Source organism: Cebus imitator, unplaced genomic scaffold (assembly GCF_001604975.1).
Source record: "Cebus imitator isolate Cc_AM_T3 unplaced genomic scaffold, Cebus_imitator-1.0 Scaffold512, whole genome shotgun sequence".
NCBI lineage: Eukaryota > Metazoa > Chordata > Mammalia > Primates > Cebidae > Cebus > Cebus imitator.
In genome coordinates this window covers 1,793,565-1,814,643 of record NW_016107827.1, presented here as the reverse complement: position 1 = coordinate 1,814,643, position 21,079 = coordinate 1,793,565, and the positions used below count along the sequence as shown (strand labels likewise).

At 48.8% G+C, this 21,079-nt stretch overlaps 1 protein-coding gene across 11 annotated transcripts in view; it reads left to right on the top strand.

Moving 5' to 3' along the window:
• Positions 1 to 21,079, top strand: part of MYT1L (myelin transcription factor 1 like) — a 251,956-nt gene that overhangs the window by 18,869 nt on the left and 212,008 nt on the right. The window lies entirely within an intron of this gene.

Here is a 21,079-nt window from a genome sequence, read left to right as displayed (position 1 = left end):
CCCAGGTTCCTGACTGTCACCCTGGCATGTTTTCATCACTTGGGCTCTGGAAATTCACATGCATTTATTTGTGGGAGTTACGCTGGCGCTCTGTAATGCACCCCTTCCCGTTACCATGACTTGACTGTGGACTGAAATGCGGCTGGGACAGCATGTGGCATCACAGCCTCACAGCAGAAGCTCCTGCCAAGGGCACAGCCAAGGCACGGTGCCATCCTGTCCCCAGAGGCCGCTGAGGCTGCGCCAGGCACCGTGTCCTTCAACATGTCTGAAGCAGCTGGGGATTGCCAATCATCTTCCCCGGAGAGTTGATTTAATAGATTCCCCCTACTACACGCACTTCTATTGGAACGTAATGACTTCAAATCGAATTTTTTTAGCAAGGTGAAACCCAGATTTTTTTTAAATGTTGGTTCCTGATTTCATCTTTAAATACTGAGGAATGAGATGATTTTCCTCTTAAAGCCAAAGTTCTTTTCAGGCTGTAGCATTGTAAGTAGACAGACCTGGAGGGCCCCAAGGTCACAGCCTGAGTCCTGCCTCGTTGCCACATGACGAGAGGCGCTGGCGGGGGGTGTGGAGAAGGCCCTCCTTCTGGAACCTGCTCTGGCCGCTTCACTGTTTGACTGTGTGAAGGCCACTTCATGTCTCGAGTTAGCTAGACCTTTTTGACTCCATCCTGAGCCCCTCTCCCAGCCCTTTTTCACGCAAGCCTGCCTGTGGCTTCATTTCCATATCACAGCCGCTGTGAGGTCAGGAAGATTTTGGACAGCTCTGAGCATCCAAGGTGCCCTGAATCCCCATGACATTGATGTGCCACATCTCTAAACTGTACAGAGAAATAAATTTTAACTTCTGAAGTTAGAGTTGTTTTGTTGAAATTAGAGTCGACATGGCTGTTACAGAATATTCAGGAGACCAGAGACACCAATAGGTGAAACAGGAGGACTTTATTAAGGTGGCCGCCAGCTCAGCAGATTAGCATCCCAAGGCTGAGCCCCGAGAAAGAAAATGGGGTCCTTTTTATACATCCAGGATGAGGTAGCAGCTAACAGGTTTACAGAAGCCAGAAACGCACTGCACGTTCTTTGGGTGTTATCTTTCCCTGTGACCTTGCAGCTGGTCAGCAAGAAAAACAGGAGTCTTAAGATGCCTGGGAACTTTGCTGAGAATGCGGGGAGAACAGATAAGGTAAGTTTTACAGGGAGTTAGTTAATTTCAAGCAGAGCTGGGGGTTAGGTTTTACATTAAACAGCACACAACATAGCAAAATTTACTTTATGGCAACACAAATTATAAGGTTTTGGTTTCACTATTATTGCTTTTGTTTAATTCCCTTCCTCAATGCTCTTTCTTGGAGCTTGTGATGAAGGGTGCATAATTTCAGAAAGCTGTCATGCACACACTTAACGCAAATACAAATAAGTATGTCCTCACATGTGAGATGTGAGAAACTAATGCTTTCAACAAAATTCAACACAGACTTCATTAAAACCCGAATCAATTTTAAAAAGTGAAAAAGAATTAGACCGAGTATATCTGACCACCAAATTTTACAGCCATTCTAGTTAGAAGTCAAAACAGATGCATATTTTAAGGACCACTGACTGCACAACTGAGATAGTTATCCACGTATCAGTGTGGACTGAGACCTAATTCCTTGTGTCCTATGTTGTACTTGCAAGGAGGTTTTACCACATTAACAAGCTTGGTCTCAGGATACTATTGAAGAAAACTGCCTACTCTTTGTCACTCTTTCATAGTTTCTAAGGATACACATTCAGCTTACAAATACATGTCTAGTAAAACTAAAAATAAAGTATCTAAAATTGACATGTTTAAATTATAATGAAGTCAACTGCTTTCTCTTATTTTTAAAAAATCTTTATCACTCATTACAACAGCTGGCAAATAATAGGCATTCAATTTTATTTATGGAATAAAAGAATACACATATAATGAATGAATGAATGGTAGTTGAGAATAAATGCTTCAGAGAAAAAACAGGAATCTAAATTTAAAACTGCACTTGAATTCAAAACCCTTCAGCCTGGCACAGTGGCTCATGCCTGTAATCCCAGCACTTTGGGAGGCCAAGGCGGGCGGATCACCTGAGGTCAGGAGTTCGAGACCAGCCTAACCAACATGGAGAAACCCCATGTCTACTAAAAATACAAAATTAGCCGGGTATGGTGGCACGTGCCCATAATCCCAGCTACTCAAGAGGCTGAATGAGGAGAATCACTTGAACCTGGGAGGTGGAGGGTGCGGTGAGCCAAGATAGTGCCATTACACTCCAGCCTGGGCAGCAAGAGCGAAACTCTGTCTCAGAAAAAAAGAAAAAAATTAAAGCCCCTCATGCCTATCAGCAGGCCCTACAGGAATGCCTCCTTCCCTGGTCCTGGCCTCATACTTTATGCTAAATTGTGCATTAGCCTATTGTTACTGTAACTGGAACTCTACAAGAAGGTAGATTCTTCTTGGGACCCCTTACGTTACAGGTAAAGAAGTTACGCAAATGACAAGATATGCAAATATACATGGTTAAACATTAGCTATTATTTTTTGACTTAGACAAATATGGTTTTGGTCCATATGGAATCATACCCAAGCAATGATAAAATGCCGATAACTTTCTAAATTGTATACAGACTTTTCAGTTTGTAATTTTGAAGGTAATTTATTAAATATATTTTCAACGAAATGCAACCTGGATTACTGTATGCACATAGGCATAATTTCAAATCCAGGCCATTTCATGTGTGGAAAGCTGTATTGTGTGTGTGTGTGTATGTGTCCATATGTGTCTGTCATATGCACATCAAAATGGATTGGCTGTGTCCCCACCCAAGTCTCACCTTAAATTGTAATAATCCCCAAGTGTTCAGGGCAAGGTCAGGGAGAGATAATTGGATCATGGGGTGGTTTCCCCCATGTTGTTCTCATAGTAGTGAATAACTCTCATGAGATCTGATGGTTTCTTTTCTTATCTTTTTCTTTTTTTTTGAAGCAGAGTCTCGTTCTTGTCACCCAGGCTGGAGTGCAGTGGCATGATCTTGGCTCACTGCAACCTCCACCTCCCAGGCTCAAGCAATTCTCCTGCCTCAGCCTCCTGAGTAACTGGGATTACAGGCACCCACCACCACGCCCAGCTAATTTTTGTAATTTTAGAAGAGACAGGGTTTTGCCATGTTGGCCAGGCTGGTCTTGAATTCCTGACCTCAGGTGATCTACCTGCCTCGGCCTCCCAAAGTGCTGGGATTGCAGGGGTGAGCCACCACATCCCACCTGTCTAATGGTTTTAGAAATGGGAGTTCCCCTGTACGAGCTCTCTTGCCCTCCTCCATGTAAGATGTGACTTTGTTCCTCCTTCACCTTCTGCCATAACTCTGAGGCCTCCTCAGCCACGTGGAACTGTGAGTCCATTAAACCTCTTTCCTTTATTAATTGCCCAATCTTTGATTTGTCTTTATTAGTAGCGTGAGAACGGACAAATACACACATGCATATGCGTGTGCATGTGTGGACATGAATGTCAGATAGTCATGACTGTCATTCCTCGTCACTTCAGCCCAAATATTTGCCTTGTGTAATTACAGTTCAATAAGAAATTATCTTTCTCTTTCTGATACACTTAGATAAAAACTCTTTATTCTGAGTTATTATTACCAGGGTGCTAAATTAAAGCTCTTTAAGAAGTTCTAGAACATTTGAGTTGAAAAGAACTTTAAAAAGCATTCATCCTAGTACCTAATTTATAGTAAGGACAAGGAGGCTTAGACCAGGTGATTGTCTCAAAAAAAGGCATTCTTTAACCACCATCTCCTCTCAGAAGCCCCCGATGTGTCCCCTCATTTTCTTGGTTATGATGTTCCCCTTCTGGACCTCTTAAAAACAAGTTAATGAACGTGTTTTCCTTTGCGTCTCCCTTTGGACGGTAAAATCCTTGAAGATGTAAAGTGTTTCGTCCTGACACACAGACTGGTTTCCAGGCAAAGTCTGTTGAATCAATGAAAGGTGGTTGGTTTTATTGACAAATCAACATCTGTGGCCATGTCTCAAACCCAAGTCTGATCTTTATCTTATAGTCCCGACAAGAGCAGATTTCAGAACCACGATGCTAGTTTTTATCACCATACAGAAAATGTTACGTTAATTTTTTTAAATGTCCTCTGAAATTCCACTTTCCAGTGCAGAACTTGGACAAAACCTATCATTTCAGCATCCTTGGAACCTTCCCTTTCTTTTCCTACTCTGCCCCCACATAGATCCCTAGCCTCCCCTTGTCTGACCTTCAGAATGATGGGGCTGTGGAGCAGTTACTGTTCAGTCCCTTCAGTTCTGCCCCCAAAGTTTCAGTCCTGTCACTGCTTCAGACGTAAGTGTCAGAGGTCACTGGGCATGAACCCCACCTTCCCACAGCCTCCTGCTCCTTCCACACCAGGCCCCTTCTGCAGAGCCTGAGACTGGTTTGGGCCATGGGCACAAAGCAGCATGCCAGACCCAGAGGCTGGACCGAGGGGCCCGTGCCCTTCATCCTCCAGTGTCTGCCCTGTGCTTACCTGAAGTTAGCATGGCAAAGCATGAGTCAAAAGCTTACGGGCCAGGCATTGCAAAGGATTCCAGTAAGCATTGTTCTAAGTAACTCAGCATTACGACCCCACAGATGACAGAACTCACCTCTACGAGACAGCAAAATTGTATACAAGGAAGCATCCAACAGAAACAATCATAACACAGTGGCATTCTTCAGTTTTTACGCTTGCTTATGGCTCCTGAGCTCTAAAGAAAAAATCACCTTAGCTGCCATGGATAATGAGCCTTCCCTGCAGGAGGCCTTGGCCACTGACACCCTTTCTAAATTGGGCCCCGCGGAGCCAGGCTGGTCTGACCTTCCTCCCTCGATCACTCAGGCAGGTAAGACTCAGAGATGTCACCAGGTGGCCCAGTATCACCCAGGAATGGAAGCACTAGGTTAGTAAATGTAAACCCTTTGTTAGCTCTGCCAAATTAAACCAGCCTCTCAGAGGGTATTTTTTGGCCATTATATTGTATCTTTCTTGTACGTGACATCATTTCTTAACTCGTATTTCTATGGCATATTAGAATAACCCATTCGTATTTGACAGATACTTTTGTTGTGTTACGCTGTTCCACAAGTTGGCTTATTTCCCAGAATCTGGTCAGCACACCCTCCCCATAAATGCAAGAATGGCCAGGGTCATCAGGCACCGCCTGTGCCTTTTGCCAACAAAACCTCCCTGTCAGTGACCTTTGGCACCTTGTTCAGAACATGGACTTGCCCAGCTGATGGCTGAGTTTCAGCCCACTCTGGGCTACCCTACAGAGGGGGGCGGTCCGTGTGCCGCTGTTGCTGGGCAGGAGAGAGTGGAGCCTGGGGGCACTGGCTGGCGGGAGGATGCTCTCTCTCCCAGGGTGGAGCCCTCCTGACTTCTCCTGGCCGGCTGCAGATCTCCCACCTCCCGATGAGGCTGCCTCTCTCGGGGCGGCTCAGCCCCTGGAGGTGGCGGCTTCACACAGGGAGACATTCTTGAGAGGCTCAGGAGGAGAGGCCAATGCACGCCCATCTCTCTTCCTCTCCCGCTTTGTTGGAGGTGATGAGTCCAGGTAGAGTGACCCCACGTGTCCCTGCCTGGACACTGTGCTTCTCTCGGCCTCACCTTGGGCTCCTGAGCTTGGTTCCGTGAGCTCCGCTGGTCGTGACACGGCCCCACACTCAAAGAAATGCCCCCCGTGGCCTCAGGATCTCCCCCACAGAGACGAGCCTTCCACTCCTGAGCAGAGGGGCAGGTTTTCTCAGGACCCCCCATGCCTGGTGTTGAGGGACCCAGCACAGGGCTTTGTGGTATTCAAGAACATTCCACCAGAGAGCAGCTGGGGCGGCTGACTCTGAGAAGTCCTGTGAGGAGCGGGGACACCAGGCCCCGCCCTGGACAGAGAGCTTCTCTGTGTCCCCTGGGCCTCAGGCAGGCAGAGGCTGGACTTGGGCACCTTGCTCTCCTGCAGAACAGCCTCCACCAAGGGCATGTCCCGAGAAGTCGCTTTCTTACTCAGGCACTGAGCTTGTAGCGGGTGGTGAGCAGCTCAAGGGTTGGCTATTGCTGCTGTTTAGCTGAGGGACCGCTTTCTGACTGTGGAACAATCGGGCCTCCCTCGGCCCGGGCCACCCCTGCTAGAACCCCTGTGAGGCTGCCAGGATCCACAGCTGTCAGGCGAGGCCTCCCGTCTCCTTCCCGGGCACCAGCCTCCTCCAGTGTGGGCAGAGATGGGCCGGCCCCACTGAGCCTTCACCCATGTCCCTCCACACACCCTGGTCACACAGGGGAGGGGACAGACTGGGGCCGCATCACCTAACTCTATGGCATAGGGAAAGCCACAACAAATGCGTTTTTAAATTTTGAAAAAGTGTGCTTAATGGGGAGAGTAACAGCTAGGCCGTGGTTTTACTGTAGTTGTTAAATAAAGCATCAAGCCCTCAACCCCCAGCTAGAGCATGGCGCACGGTGCTGCTGGGGAAAAGCCTGTCAAGCAAACAGGAACAGGGCGAGGGAGGCAGGGCCGGCCCTGCTGCTCTGAAGCACCGATCAGGAGGAGAGCTTGGCACTGGGTGTTTGGTTTCCTGTCTCTTGCTGAAGCTCTGCCTGTCTTTGTCCCAATCAGGCATGTGACCGATGAGTTCAGATTTTTATTTTGCTTCCTGTATCTTGTTCTGAATATTAAGTTGAAAATAATTGCAATAGGTCACAGTACCTTTTTTAAAAATTTATCCAGTGTGCAGGTTGGGGAGCTGGGGTGACAGGAATGTTATATGTAAATTTATGTTAATGAGTATGCTAATGTCCCGTGTTCTTGCATTGTGTTTCGGTGAGCGTGTCCCTTGTCACCCTGTCACAGGTGAGTCCGCCAGGGAGCTGGGAGCCCCCTACGTGCTCAGGAAGACTTAGGTGTATTGATTTCCCGGCTGAAAACAATCTGATTGCTTTGCTCAAAGGATCCCAGAAGTTTCCCGCACCTTTCCCATGGAGGGAAATATCACACACCACTCACTTCCCAACCTGTCTTTTCCATGTGAAAATCACTCTATGTTTCTTACAGATGCTAATTTTAAAATTGACTTTGATTCAGTAAGTATCATTTGCTGCTGTTCATGTGAAATACCCAACAAGGTAAACACATTCCACACATCCAAGGACACCTGGCTGGTAAATGGGAAGCACAGTAGGAGGGAGCTGGCAACCCCAGACCATGAGGCCATATGTCCTGTTTGTTTAGGGACTCCCTCCAGGAGAGCAAACCCAATCAGGGGCCCGCTGCTGTGAGTTCCAACTGCTCTGTGAAGCCCGGGGCTTGGAGGCAGGGCTACGGCCAACCTAGGGAAGCAGCAGCAGGCAGCCAGGGCCCCGCGCCTCCCACCCTCTACCCAGGGCCTCTGAGCTTCCATCTGTATTGGATTTGTCTATAAAAAACACAGAAAATGTCCACAGTGAAAAAAAAAAATCACTGTATAAGATGATTCAGATGCAGTGGGGGAAGTAAAAACAGACAGACCCTGGGAAGCCCAGGAAGACAGACCCACAGGAGCCCAGGAAGACAGATCCACGGGAGCCCAGAAAGACAAACCCACGGGAACTCAGCGAGACAGACCCACGGCCAGTGAGACAGACCCCCAGGAGCCCAGCGAGACAGACCCACGGGATCCCAGTGAGACAGACCCACGGGAACCCAGCGAGATAGACCCACGGGAGCCCAGCGAGACAGACCCACGGGATCCCAGGAAGACAGACCCACGGGAGCCCAGCGAGACAGACCGTCGGGAGCCCAGGAATACAGACCCACAGGAACTCAGCGAGACAGACCCACGGGAGCCCAGCAAGACAGACCCTCGGGAGCCCAGGAAGACAGACCCACGGGAACCCAGCGAGACAGACCCACGGGAGCCCAGGAAGACAGACCCACAGGAACCCAGCGAGACAGACCCACGGGAGCCCAGCAAGACAGACAGACCCATAGGAACCCAGCGAGATAGACCCATGGAAACCCAGTGAGACAGACCCATGGGAGCCCAGCAAGACAGACATACCCTCAGGAGCCCAGCAAGACAGACCCTCGGGAGCCCAGGAAGACAGACCCATGGGAACCCAGCGAGACAGACCCACGGGAGCCCAGCAAGACAGACAGACCCTCGGGAGCCCAGCGAGACAGATCCAAGGGAGCCCAGAAAGACAGACCCACAGGATCCCAGCAAGACAGACCCACGGGATCCCAGCGAGACAGACCCAAGGGATCCCAGCGAGACAGACCCAAGGGATCCCAGCGAGACAGACCCATAGGAACCCAGTGAGACAGACCCACAGCCAGTGAGACAGACCCACGGGAGCCCAGCAAGACAGACCCACGGGAGCTCAGCGAGCCAGATCCACGGAAACCCAGCAAGACAGACCCACGGGATCCCAGCAAGACAGACCCACAGGAGCCCAGGAAGACAAACCCACGGGAGCCCAGCGATACAGACCCATGGGAGCCCAGCGAGACAGACCCACGGGAGCCCAGTAAGACAGACCCATGGCCAGCGAGACAGACCCACAGGAGCCCGCAGGGTAGTCCAGGCTGGACAGGCAGGCCGGGGCAAGGGCAGCTGTGGTGGGACAGGTGAAACACATCCACGGGGTGGGAGCTAAGTCAGAGCTATGACTGAACAGACACAGAAGCCCCACAATTGGCTGGAAATGAAAAGTGCATGGGGAAGGCCCAACGGTGATTTTTCCAGTTGTAGGAAGCTGACTGGACACCCTGATGATATTGACAACAGCAGCATGTGAGCATTGGTGAGCTGAGGATGGCTGTGGATGGATCTTAGGATAAGCCATCATGGGGTGTCTGCATGGGAAAGTAGGCAGACATTGAAATTTGGGAGTAGAAGCTTTGGTGGGAAAAAACCAACAGCAACAATGAAGCAGGCCTGGAGACAAAGCTTTATGAACTGTTTAATTAGAGGTAGAAGTTAAATTCATGAGGCGAATGACGTTGCCAAGGATGAAAGTAGAGGCTGAAGAACAGAATGTAGGGAACATTTTGATTTGGCAGAGGAAGGAATAGAAAGAGCAGCTTGGAAGTTATCAAGTAAATTCCATCAGTCACAAGGGGAAGGAATTTCAAGAACAATGAAATGACCAAGCCGAGCAAATGCCAAAGGAGCAGAAGGCAGAGCAGGAGTGTGCACCTGTGCTGGGTGGGTTTGGGTGCCCAGTTATTTTGTTATTGTTGTTTTTCTAATTAATTTTGTTTCTAATCAACACATAGTAATTGTAAGAATAAGTTCTGGTGTTCTATTACCTTGCAGGCTGACGCTAGCTAATAATAATGTAGAGTATATATTCCAAGATGCCTAGAAGCGGAATCTTGAATGGGTGCCTTTGAGAATTAATTTTAGTAAGAGTGGTGGCAGAAGGTAGATAAAATATGTTAATTTTTAGATTATAGTCAAGATACAAGATTTCAGAATTATTTGAAATTGGCATTTGTTTTGAGAGAAGTATTTTAAAAATCAACGTAAAATATCTTTGCAGAACACAGTCCAAGTTTTCCAGATATAAAGAAAGCAAGCTGGCAAAGTAATTCTGCCCTGAATTTTTGTTTGAATTGAGGGACTTTAAAATTGGGTAATTTCAAAGGTACCAAATCCAGTGAATAACATAGAATCTTATCACTGCATTATATATTTCTCTCAAAAGGAAGAGCTCACCTAGAAAACACATTCTGCATTGATTTTAATGTAAATGCTTGAAAGAGTTAGTGCCCACAGACAAACGTTCTTCTGTGTCAGACCACATGGTCCTGGGCTGAGCCTCTGAGAAATAACTCACTTAGTCAAAGAGGAAGCCTGGCTAGACAGCCTCTTCAGGCTCCTCCCCATCAAACTATTCAGTCCTCCGTGTTGTTTGAAAAAAAAAAAAAAAACAAAGCAAAAGCGTAGTGCTTCCCGGGCAGGGGCACTGGTCCGAGGTCCACCTGTGCGGGGTCCTTCGGGATCCCGTGCTGGGAGCTTCCTGTCCACACCTGCTGGGTATTAGGCACCACCCCCTTTGTGGGTGCAGGCTTATGCAGGCCTCCGGAGGTGAAGAGAGAGAGACTGCGCACACAGTTTTGGGTGGAGCACAGCTGAGCTCTGCGCACACACAGGCCAGCCAGAGGACCATACGCAGGCAATACCCAGGCAGCGGCTGGGAGACGGGCTGCCCCTTCTCAGCTCGTTCACGAGTCTACACGGGCCAGCCCAGCATTTCTCTGAGGGGGCAGCTGGCATCCAGGATTCGGTAAAGTGCCCACACTGGCCATGAAGACGACTCAGGCCCCCACCCTGATGTCCCTTCCACCTCTCCTCTTTTTCCTTTCCCATCAAGATGACCTCCCGGGCACAGTTTCCCTGGGGCACAGTTTAAGGTAGTCCGACTCATCCGCTCTGTGTCCTTGACAGAGATGTAGACAGCACACCTTCTGTAGGATCAGCGGCTAACCTAACAATTCTCATGAAAGATGCTTCCTTCCCTAGATGGTGAAGAAAATTTACCCTCTCCTGGGTGATGCAGGGGAGTCCTGAACATGACTGACATTTGACACGCTGGCCTCTGAGTATTTGTGACCAGTGTGAAAAGTGGTTATTGAAGATGAAATGCCTCTGCCATATTTGGTCGCTCACAGGTAGGCAGATGACCCAGCTTCCATCACATTTGACCGACTCAACCATATCCATCTGCAGGCTGATAGATCACTGGTTTTGGAAAGATAAATAGGGACAAAGGGCCAACATTGTGCATCCACATAGCGTGTACCTCTCTAACTCCAGGAAGGCGTGGCAGGTTAACAGGTGGAACAGGAGAGGTTGAAATCTCTCTCAGCACTTGCTGTATCGTCATTTAAAGGTAGGATTTGTGTGTCCTTTTGTTTAAAAAAAATACCTAAAATTAATACTGTAGCACTCTGAGCCTGCCAAGGAAAACAGTGTTCCATAAAATAAGGACATTTCCATTCACATGAGACGTTAGCAGCACGGAGCGGAGACCAGCTGGTCAGGCTACTTGGAGGTGGGTACCGGAGATCTCTGGAAGATGTGCTCCTCACCATTTGGAGAGAGGAAGAATCCCACCTGTACCCTGGCAGAAATCCCTCCAAATTTGGAAGGAATCCTGCGTACCCTCAGCAGATGTGCACCTGTGGGGTTGCCCCGGCAAAGGAAGGCCACATTGAAGCAACATTCTGAGGTTCTTCCTTTCACAGACAACTCACCGTCCCATTCACCCGAGGGAAGTGCGGACATCTGTGAGGCGTCGTCTTTGCAGACACCCGGCCCTGAGGTTCTCAGCCCCTTTTGTGCTGGCTCACACTCAGAATGTTTGGGAACTGCCTCTTACTTCAGGGACGTCTGCTGCACACGCATGATGCCTTGTCACGGCTGCAGCTCAGGAGACTTACACGTTTAACGAATGCAAGTGAAAGTCACGTTCCTCGTCTGCTTCTAGGTGTCTTCAGATCAGAAGGGCCCCAGAAAAGTGAAAATATGACCCATGTCCTAGTAAATGTGCTCCAATCGACCCTCAGTCCTCAGCACCTATTTTCCAGATGGAACACAGGGGACCAGGCCCCAGAGGGCTGTTTAAACATAAGCTGTGTCAACTGCTCCTACATAAACCCTTTAAAAGCTCCCTGCCACCACCGGAATCAGCCTGGACACCAGCCTGTGGCCTCAGCCTCCCATTCAACCTTCCCCTGCCCATCTCCCACCTCCCCACCCCTGCTGTCTGCGAACCCCAAGCCTCCTGTTTGCTCCTTGAATCTGAGTCCCTTCCTCCTGCGCCTGTGCACCTGCTGTGTCCTCAGTCTGGGCCATTCTTAGCTGGTTTTGCAGGCAGTAGGAACCCCGTTATCACTTCTTTAGAAAAGAAGTGATCATTTTCACCCTGGTAAGCTCCCTCCTAAGCTCCTGAAGCAGCCTCTCTGGGAGGCCGTCCAGCCGAGCGGAGAGGGGCCACGGGGACGCACACTCACCTGTGCAGTTCCATGGCCTTCTGCCACAGGAGGGAAGGTCCTCGTTCTTCTGGGAGTGGCTGCTCAGAGGCAGCTGGGGTCCCTGGAGCTGTGCTAACTGGGTCAGGTTCCTGTTTTACATCAATCCCAAATAAACTTTGGCTAATTAAAGATCTACATTTTGAAAATCAAATATGTGCAAGGATTAGGAGGAAATCCTGGAGCCTGTCTTCTCCCTATAGATGGCACATAAAATGTAGATGTTATAAAAGACTGAAGAATATAAGTAAATCAAAGTCTAAAACTTAGGAACAAGAAAAGTTTGTAAACAAATCCAAAAGACCAGTAGTAAACTGGGGAAACTATGCTATGGAAAGATTAAGTATGCAGAGTACACAGACACAACGCAGTAAAAAAGGTGAAGGAAGTCGCTAAGTCATACAAGAGGACGTAGACTTGTCTAGGAAGGAAAAATTCAGACTCAGGTAATCTGTAATACACACATACCCCTCAAATCAGCAATCAAGTTTGATAAAACCACACACTGGCAAATGCCTCAGCGAACGTGCACTTTCCTGCGCTGACGATACATTGATGAGAACACTTTGCAGGGCAACTTGTCAGCATCTGTTGAAATTTTAAATAAATCCCTACCCCCTGAGAAATGTAGGTATGTGCACAGGAGAAGGAGACACATACAAACATTTTCTTACCGTATTGAGTGTTTGGTGAAAAATAGGAAAAGAAACCCTGAATTTATGTCAACATGTGATCGTTTGTAAACAGACTGCAGCTGTGCTGTGGAAAAACAGCCCTCACCAATCCTGTCAATCAAGGTGTAGCTAATTACACTGGCAAGCAGGCACAGTGGCTCATGCCTGTAATCCCAGCACTTTGGGAGGCCGAGCAGGGCAGACTGATAGAGCTCAGGACTTCAAGAGCAGCCTAGCCAACACAGCAAAACCTCGTCTACAAAAAGTACAAAAATTAGGTGGGTGCGGTGGCACATGCCTGTAGTTCCACCTACTCAGGAGGCTGAGGTGGGAGGATCTCCTGAGCCCAGGAGGCAGAGGGTGCAGTGAGCTGAGATCACACCATTGCACTCCAGCCTGGGCAACAGAGCATGCCCTGTCTCAAAAAACAAAGAAAATAATTACACTGGCATGGAAATGTTATCAACTCAAACTGAAAAAAAAAATAGCAGAAGAATATTTACAGTATAACATTTATGGTACAAAGGAAGTAATTCTAGCATTTCTGTCTGCAGTCGGACTGAGGGTGTAGGAGCCTTTGCGTGAGGTTGCATGTGTAATGTATGCATGTGTGTAGATGCATGTGGAGCAAATATGGAAAACACTAACAAAGGCATTTGCCTGCGTGGCAGAGAATGACGTGGATCCAAAGGAACTTGAGTGTTATCCCCGTGAAGTCTTAATCCCCCACACTGAGAATATCTTCATGTATCACTGGAGATCAGTGGATTGGGGTTAGAGCCCTGGGCGTGGATACCAAATCTGTTCTCTTGTCTGAGTGACCCTGGGCACTGCATTAGTCTGTTCTCATGCTGCTGATAAAGACATAACTGAAGACTAATTATAAAGGAAAGGGCTTTAATTCACTCACAGTTGACATGGCTGAGGAGGCCTCACAATCATAGCAGAAGGCAAGGAGGAATAAGTCGCATTTCACGTGGCAGCAGGCAGGAGGGGGTGTGCAGGGGAATTCCCCTTTATAAAACCATCGGATCTTATGAGACGTATTCACTATCACAAGAACAACATGGGAAAGACTCCCCGTCCCCCCATGATCCAGTCACCTCCCACCGGGTCCCTCCCACAACACGTGAGAGTTATGAGAGCTACAATTCAAGATGAGATTTGGGTAGGGACACAGCCACACCATGTCAAGCATGTTACGTGACCTTACCTAAGTCCCCCAAATTAAGGTTTTTTTGTAAGAAGTGGAGATAAAGCTAACCTTACCCAGAAGCCAGCATCTAGTATTGTATTAAGGTGGAAACTATTTCTTACCCAAGTCAAAACCATCCTCTCCATCTGTCAACTCACAAACCAGCGGCTCCCCCAGCTCTGTGTAATATGCACACACAGGTTAGACACATAGAAAGCAGCTCTTTAGGGGGCAGGTGCTCGCTCTCTCTGGAACTCAAAATCAAAACGCAGGTAGCGTTGAGGAAATGCAGGGCCTCTTTCCTGGCCTCTTACGCAAACATCGGGCTCGCCATTTTGGGGGAGTTGTTGATCTCTGAGTGAAACAGGAGAATCCCCTGACCAAGGACAGCTGAGCACGACACAGGCCAAGCATTCAGGGCCTGGATCCTGCTACTTCCTGAGGGTTTGAGGGACTAATCACTCCTCAACTTCACGTTGCTTTGCAACAGGCACGGCAGAGAGTAGGAAAGCCAGAATCTGAGGAGCAGCCTGACAGGCTTCAATCTGACCCAGCATTTTTCAAGATTCCATCCTCCACAAAAGGAGCACTGGAGTACATGACCCAGAGGGAATCTTGCCACCATATTGGCCCAGGGGTCGCTAAGTTACAAGTAACCAACACAGGTCCTTCCATCCCTGTTCCTTCGTCCCTCCCTCTGCTCCTCTCTCGCTCCATGGCCACCATCCTGCGGGATGGTGGGAGGACTCTAGCATGCGCCAGACTCCACCTGCAGTCTGAGGAGATGACCAGCTGTATCTTCTGCCGTGACCTTCGTTAGCATCCGAGGGCAGGCAGCAGAGAAACAGACACTAGGCAAGAAGGTCTGATTATCTCTGCCCTAGAATACTTGTAACTGAGGAAAAGAGAAAGAAAAATCTAACCTGCCCCATGTCATCTGAGATTTTAAAGGCAGAGCCCACATGCTTTGGGTCTATACTGCCTTGTGAATGTAGGCGTTACTCTTTTGAATCCATGTGGGAAAAATTATGTACATGTTTGTGTGTGTATAGGATAAAAGCACAAATAGAAACAAATTTCAGAGTGTAGTGCTTGTGTACAAAACACAGATACCTGTGTTACCAGATTAACAGCTTATTAATACTTTTAGATGAAACAGGTACTTAATAAAAACAACAGATTGAATCCTTAAAGGTCCAAAACTGAAAAATATAAAAGAAATTGAACTGCAGTCCCTGCCCCCCAGAAAGATAGCATTCACTTACAGGAAGAAAGTGAACCCAAGACTGTCCTTCTGTGGTCTGTTTGATTATATGATGGATGGATGGATGGATGGGTAGGTAGGTAGATAGATAGATATAGGATTATACTTATAATTTTGTAACCTAATGTGTACATTTTCAAAATTATGTCTTAAGTGCTTAAACATTGTTACAAAGTCTTTTTACTACTTGTTTTACTTGGGGCAGAAAGAGTTGTGTCTATTGGACCGTGGCTGTGTGTTGAGTATTCTGTGTATTTCGTCATATAATTCACCCAGCCACCACACAGCGAGGTATTGTGACCCTTGCAGAATGAAGAGCAGGTAGATCCATGGTTCAAGGCGCTGGCTGGAAGCAGATGTCTCAAGCTTTTTCCAATCAGAGGTCCTCTCCTTCATGCTGGGACATGGGTTTGTTATCAGTCACAAAGCCCTTCCCATGTCGTTTGGTAATTAGATTACGTTCAATTGTCTGTTCTCCTGAGTAACTTTTGCAAACCTGAGAAAATGAAGAGTGCTGCAATGAAACAGGCTAGGATTAAAAATCGATCTGTTATAAGGACACATGCACATGAATGTTCACTGCAGCGCTGTTCACAATAGCAAAGACCTGGAACCAACCCAAATGCCCATCGATGATAGGCTGGACAGAGAAAATGTGGCACATGTACACCATGGAATATTATGCAGCCATCAAAAACAATGAGTTCGTTTCCTTTGTAGGGACATGGATGAACCTGGAAACCATCATTCTCAGCAAACTGACAGAAGAGCAGAAGATCAAACACCGCATGTTCTCACTCATAGGCGGGTGTTGAACAATGAGAACACATGGACTCGGGGGGGGAGCACTACACACTGGGGTCTGTTGGGGGGAAATAGGGGAGGGACAGTGGGGGTGGGGAGTTGGGGAGAGATGCCACATGTAGGTGATGGGGAGGAAGACAGCAAATCACACTGCCACGTGTGTACCTATGCAACAATCTTGCATGTTCTCCACATGTACCCCAAAACCTAAAATGCAGTTAAAAGAAAGAGGCTGGTTCATGTCAGTGAATGCAGGTGCCTGCTGGCCCCTCCAGTGTGTTGAGCAGGGAGCACAAGTCTCCAGGACAGCTCTCAGGGTGGAGCCTAGGAGTCCATCAGTACAGCAGTAGCTCAAATCACGCCCTAGCCTGTGATGACTGCTCGGTGTGAAGCCCCAGGTGACCCAGCCTGCCTCCCCACCTGGCTGTCTTTCAGGGGAAACAGCACAGCTGTTGACAGGTCTTTGGACTCAATTATTAGCAAGATTTTAATATCTCCTCTTTTACATTGTAATTTAAGCAGGTAGATGCTTTTAAATTGCCATCTGTGTAGTGAAATCCATACTAAGAAAATGTGGGTCTACTTTAATTAGCCAGGCTCTGGCTCATGGATTTCAGAATGCTGTCGCCCAAACTGGCAGGAAATTCAGACACTTAGCTGCATGTACTGGTGGGTCCTATGTGGTTTCATGTGTTCATGTGATCTAGATCATTACAAATGCATGTGCACACATATGTATTTGTATATTTTTTCCTTTTCTTATCCAGCATGCTTGCTTCTTTCTCCCTCTTGATTCTAAATATTATGTTTATCTTTTATTGTCTTTGGAGTTCTTCTTTCACATATGTTTCCCCCTTTCCCACAGAAGCTACCTCATGCACCCGCAGCCGCAGAGTGCTGTGATAGAGAAGGGTGCCGGATGCCTGTTTCTTTCTACAGAATCCTGGACCTCTGAGGAATTGTCTGGCTTGGGAGCATTTAGAAAAGCAAACAGTTCCATGGCATCTGTGAGAGCTCTCCAGCTAGGGTGCCGTGTGCTTCCCCATCCTACTTCTAAAGGGCTTTGCTTTGGGGGCTTCATAGTCAGGAGGAGGAATTTCTGTGCCCAGGTGCAGCCACGTTCTGACCTCTCCATCTCCTTGCTCCGCATTCCAGTGTCTGAGTGCCCCTCTCACCTGGCATATCACATGTCTCTGCATTTGTTTGCCTTTGCTGCCTGGGTGTCTAAGCTCCAGAAAGCAGCAGCTTTGTGTGATTTCATCACAGCTTTGTCCCCTGCACCCAAACAGTGGGCATGGACAAAGCTCCCAGCTGCCAATTGCTGAGTGCATCCTTGCAAGGCCTTAGCTGACCCAAGATGAATGTGAATCTTCCTTCCTAAGTTGACATTTTATTAAAGGAAATAGTTGATGGTTCATGGACTTTTCGGTTCCAGCGCCTCTCTCCTGAACTTCATGTGAAGCTTTGCTTTGTTCAGCTGCACGGTGACTGCAGCAATGCTCCTGACTTGGGAGTCCTTCCGTATGCATGGAGGGACCCATGCTGGACTCTCACTTTGTATGGGTTATGCAACGCCTGCAAAAGAGACACAGGAAGGCCACTGCACAGGATGGTTGAGGGAAGTGAACACGCGAAATACAGACAGGCCTGCCTGGAACCTGGACGGAGCGGACAACCCACCTGCTGGCGGGAAGTTCCCCCGCCCACTCCTTCCACTGCCTCGCAGGCTTCTCCCTCCACCTTTGCTTCTCCACATGGTTTTTCCTTTCTCTAAAATGACTGCAAAGCCAGAGCAGCTATGAGTCTCCTGAGTTTGCGGAGAACTTTGTAATTCCGCTAATGCTTTGCACGTTCGCTACTTAATCAGTTGCCCTGATGTGCACTTTGCCTGAAGGCCCAGAGGTGGCCCTTGCAGGATCTGGTTTCACAGCACAGAAGGTGCAGGTGTGGAGGTGAGGCAGCTTTGCTGGTGGCCCAGCTGTGGGAGGAGCTGCCTGGCCTCCGGTAGCCATGGCTTCCTTATCTTTAGAGCACGGTGGCACCCGCCATGCAAGAACGTGGCCTTCCTGCGAGGATCAGGTGTGGTCAGGAGCCACAGGAAAGCATCCCGCCTGCAGCACCTGCGCGCTTTCCCCTTTCCGTCATTATCATGGAGCCCGAATTAAGTCCCCAGAAACTGAGACTCCTCAGAGGCTGCGTGCTGGAAGGCCCCGCCCTTGCACCCATTCTCTTCAGCATCACAGTACTCCTGAGGCCACGCATCCCTTTGTAAAACCCGCATGCATCCCACACCAGGACACCTGGAGCCACGGGTACAAGTGCCCGCCCAGCTCTATAACTTCATCTTCAATTAGGGCCGACAAGATCACCCTAAAACACAGTTTTGATTTGAAGGCTATGCCACTGCAGGAAATCCAATCACCCTTTATAGGTAAGAAGCGAAAAAAAGTCCAAATATCTCAATTCAACGTTCAAAATCCTTGTATCTTAACTCACCAAAGCCTTTCTTTCTGGCACGCTCTCTAGCTTCTGCTTTTCATGGGGCTGATGCCACCCCTCTTAAGGGCAGCTCCAGTGACTCTTCTTCCCGGAAACCTGCCTGCTGCGTCTCGGCTCCTGGGATCCAGTCCCCTTGCTCACCCCAGCGCTGGCACTGGCTGCCCGCCTTGCTGGCTATTCTTGGCCTAAATACATCTTATCTGCATTCATTTCTTTGCTTCTGTGAGCTCTGGGCTAAGCACTTAGATTATGAATCAGAATCAGGCAGGGTGCCCATCCGAGATGCCCAGACACAGATGCTGGAGCGCCTGAGAAGCTGCCAGCCAACAGACGCCTGCACTCCTGCTGCAGAGGAAGGAGGATAAATGCCTCCTCGCCTTGCATCCAGACACAACCTCTACCCACTCGTTTCACCCTGGGTCTGCTGCTGATGGACTTTGCCCCGCATGCGTTCCCTCCCAGGGTGACCAGCCTTCCTGGGGCCCTCAGCAGTGAGGGTGGATTATCACGTTTGCTGGGGCACAGGGCTGCTGTGAGTGTTAATTAAGTCACCGTTTGGAAGGAACTTGGAGACTGCCCACAAAAGGCGGCTCACAAGGACAGGGCTGGTTATTAAGCTATTAAATCCCCACTTTGCCACTAGACAGAGGCAGATGAACTCTCTCTGACTGCTCAGGAAAGAAAAAAAGGACTCCTGCATATTCCACCCTGGGAAAAAATGAAATCATAATGAGATGCGCTGTACTTGCTCTCAAAGGTTTATTTCATTTAGAAGGTGCAAGGAGGCTACCTCCTCTTCAGCTGGATCTTCCTTGGCAGTTAGTTGTTATTTTCTAGACAAACTGAGTGCATAGGAAAAGGCGTGGGCATCCAAACATCTGATCACAGGAGCGGAGTTCCAGCAAGGTCCGATGCTGCGAGGTTTATGTGGGAAGGACTCCACCTGTGACCTTAAAGCAAACCGCCGGGGGGCGGGCGCCGGCCTCCACGCAGCACGTGAATGCCACTGCAGAGCCCACAGGGGTGCTTTGTGTTGGCACAATTCAGTCACCCTTTTCGGAGCCCACCCGGGCCAGCAAGGCTCTTGCCTCTCTGGTGAGAATTGCCCCTCATTTCTGAGTGCTTCAGCCCAGCCAGACGGAGTTGGTGGCAGCCTGCCTCCAGCGCGTCCCCGACCTGCAGAGCAGTGTGTGATCTGAAGCAAGCCTGGCTCCCCAGACACTCCCTGATCAGCAGCTGAGGTTAAGCCAGAAGCGGAATTCTGGGCGCGGCAGCACGCCTCCAAGCCCCTGTGCCCTCATGGTGGCCACGCCTCCAGTTCCAGGCCTGCTGGGCCACACGTGCAGTGAGCTTGGGCTTGTTCCAGGTTCGGAGCCTCAGGTCCCAGCTCACCAGGAGAGGCTGTGAAGAGGCAGAGCCCAGTGGCTGAGTAAGCAGGTGTCAGAGGCCTCACAGACGCAGGTGCTGATGGGTGAGGATCTTGGCCCGGAGCTGGAGGGCACGAAGGAGGTTCCCATGCGTCATTCCAGGGAAGCCTGGCACCTAAGTCCAGGGAGGAAGCGACCTCTGGGCCTGCGGGAAGTGGAGGCTTCGGTTGTTTCATTCGTGTTTCCCGAGTGTTCCTTCAGATGTCACACAAATATGTCAACAACTTTGAGATATAATTCACACGCCGTAAAATTCACACATTGGAAGTGTGCAGTTCAGGGGGTTCTAGTATTACATCTTCTCCCATATCTGTGGGACACATTCCAAGAGCCCCAGTGGGTGCCTGAAGCCATGGATAGTGCCAAACTCCACATACGTGTTTCTTCACATACACACACACTTGCGGTAAAGTTTAATTTACAGCTCTGGCCCAGGAAGAGGTTAAGAGTAATACCTAACGGCCTCTGTGCTCGTGCACCTGGGACCATCCTCAAAGGCAGTGAGGTCCCCTGCATAGAACCCTGCGGTACCCCAGTGGTGGCTCTCATGAGTGGTGGCTTCCGAGTGACTGACGGTGAGTAGGGGTGCAGTGCGGACGGACACACTGGACAGAGGGATGATTCACATCCCAGCCAGATGGAGCCAGATGGCAGGAGATTTCATCACGAGCACACAATGGAAGATTCATGATGCTTTATTTCTGTAATTTTCCATTGAATATCCTTGGGTGTCTGAAACCATGAAAAGGAAAACCACAAGTGGGGCCTACCATGTTCACAGATACGTACAAGCGTCACCGGTTACTTTTAGAATATTTTCATCACCTCAGAAAGAAACCCTGTCACATTGTATCTCCAGGCTCCCAAGTTCCCACCTCTGGCCCTGAGCGCCCACCGGTCTATCTTCTGCCTCTGCCCCTTTCTCCATTCTGCACATTTTATGTAAATGGAGTCAGTAGACGTGGCCTTTTGAGACTGACTTCTCTCACTTAGCATAATGTGTTGAACATTCATTTGCCTTGTAGCATCTATCAGTGCTCCATAACTTTTTATGGCAGATATATATTTCATTATGTATGAATTCATATATATCCCACATTAGTGAATTTTGTTATGTACATAAGCCCCATTCCGT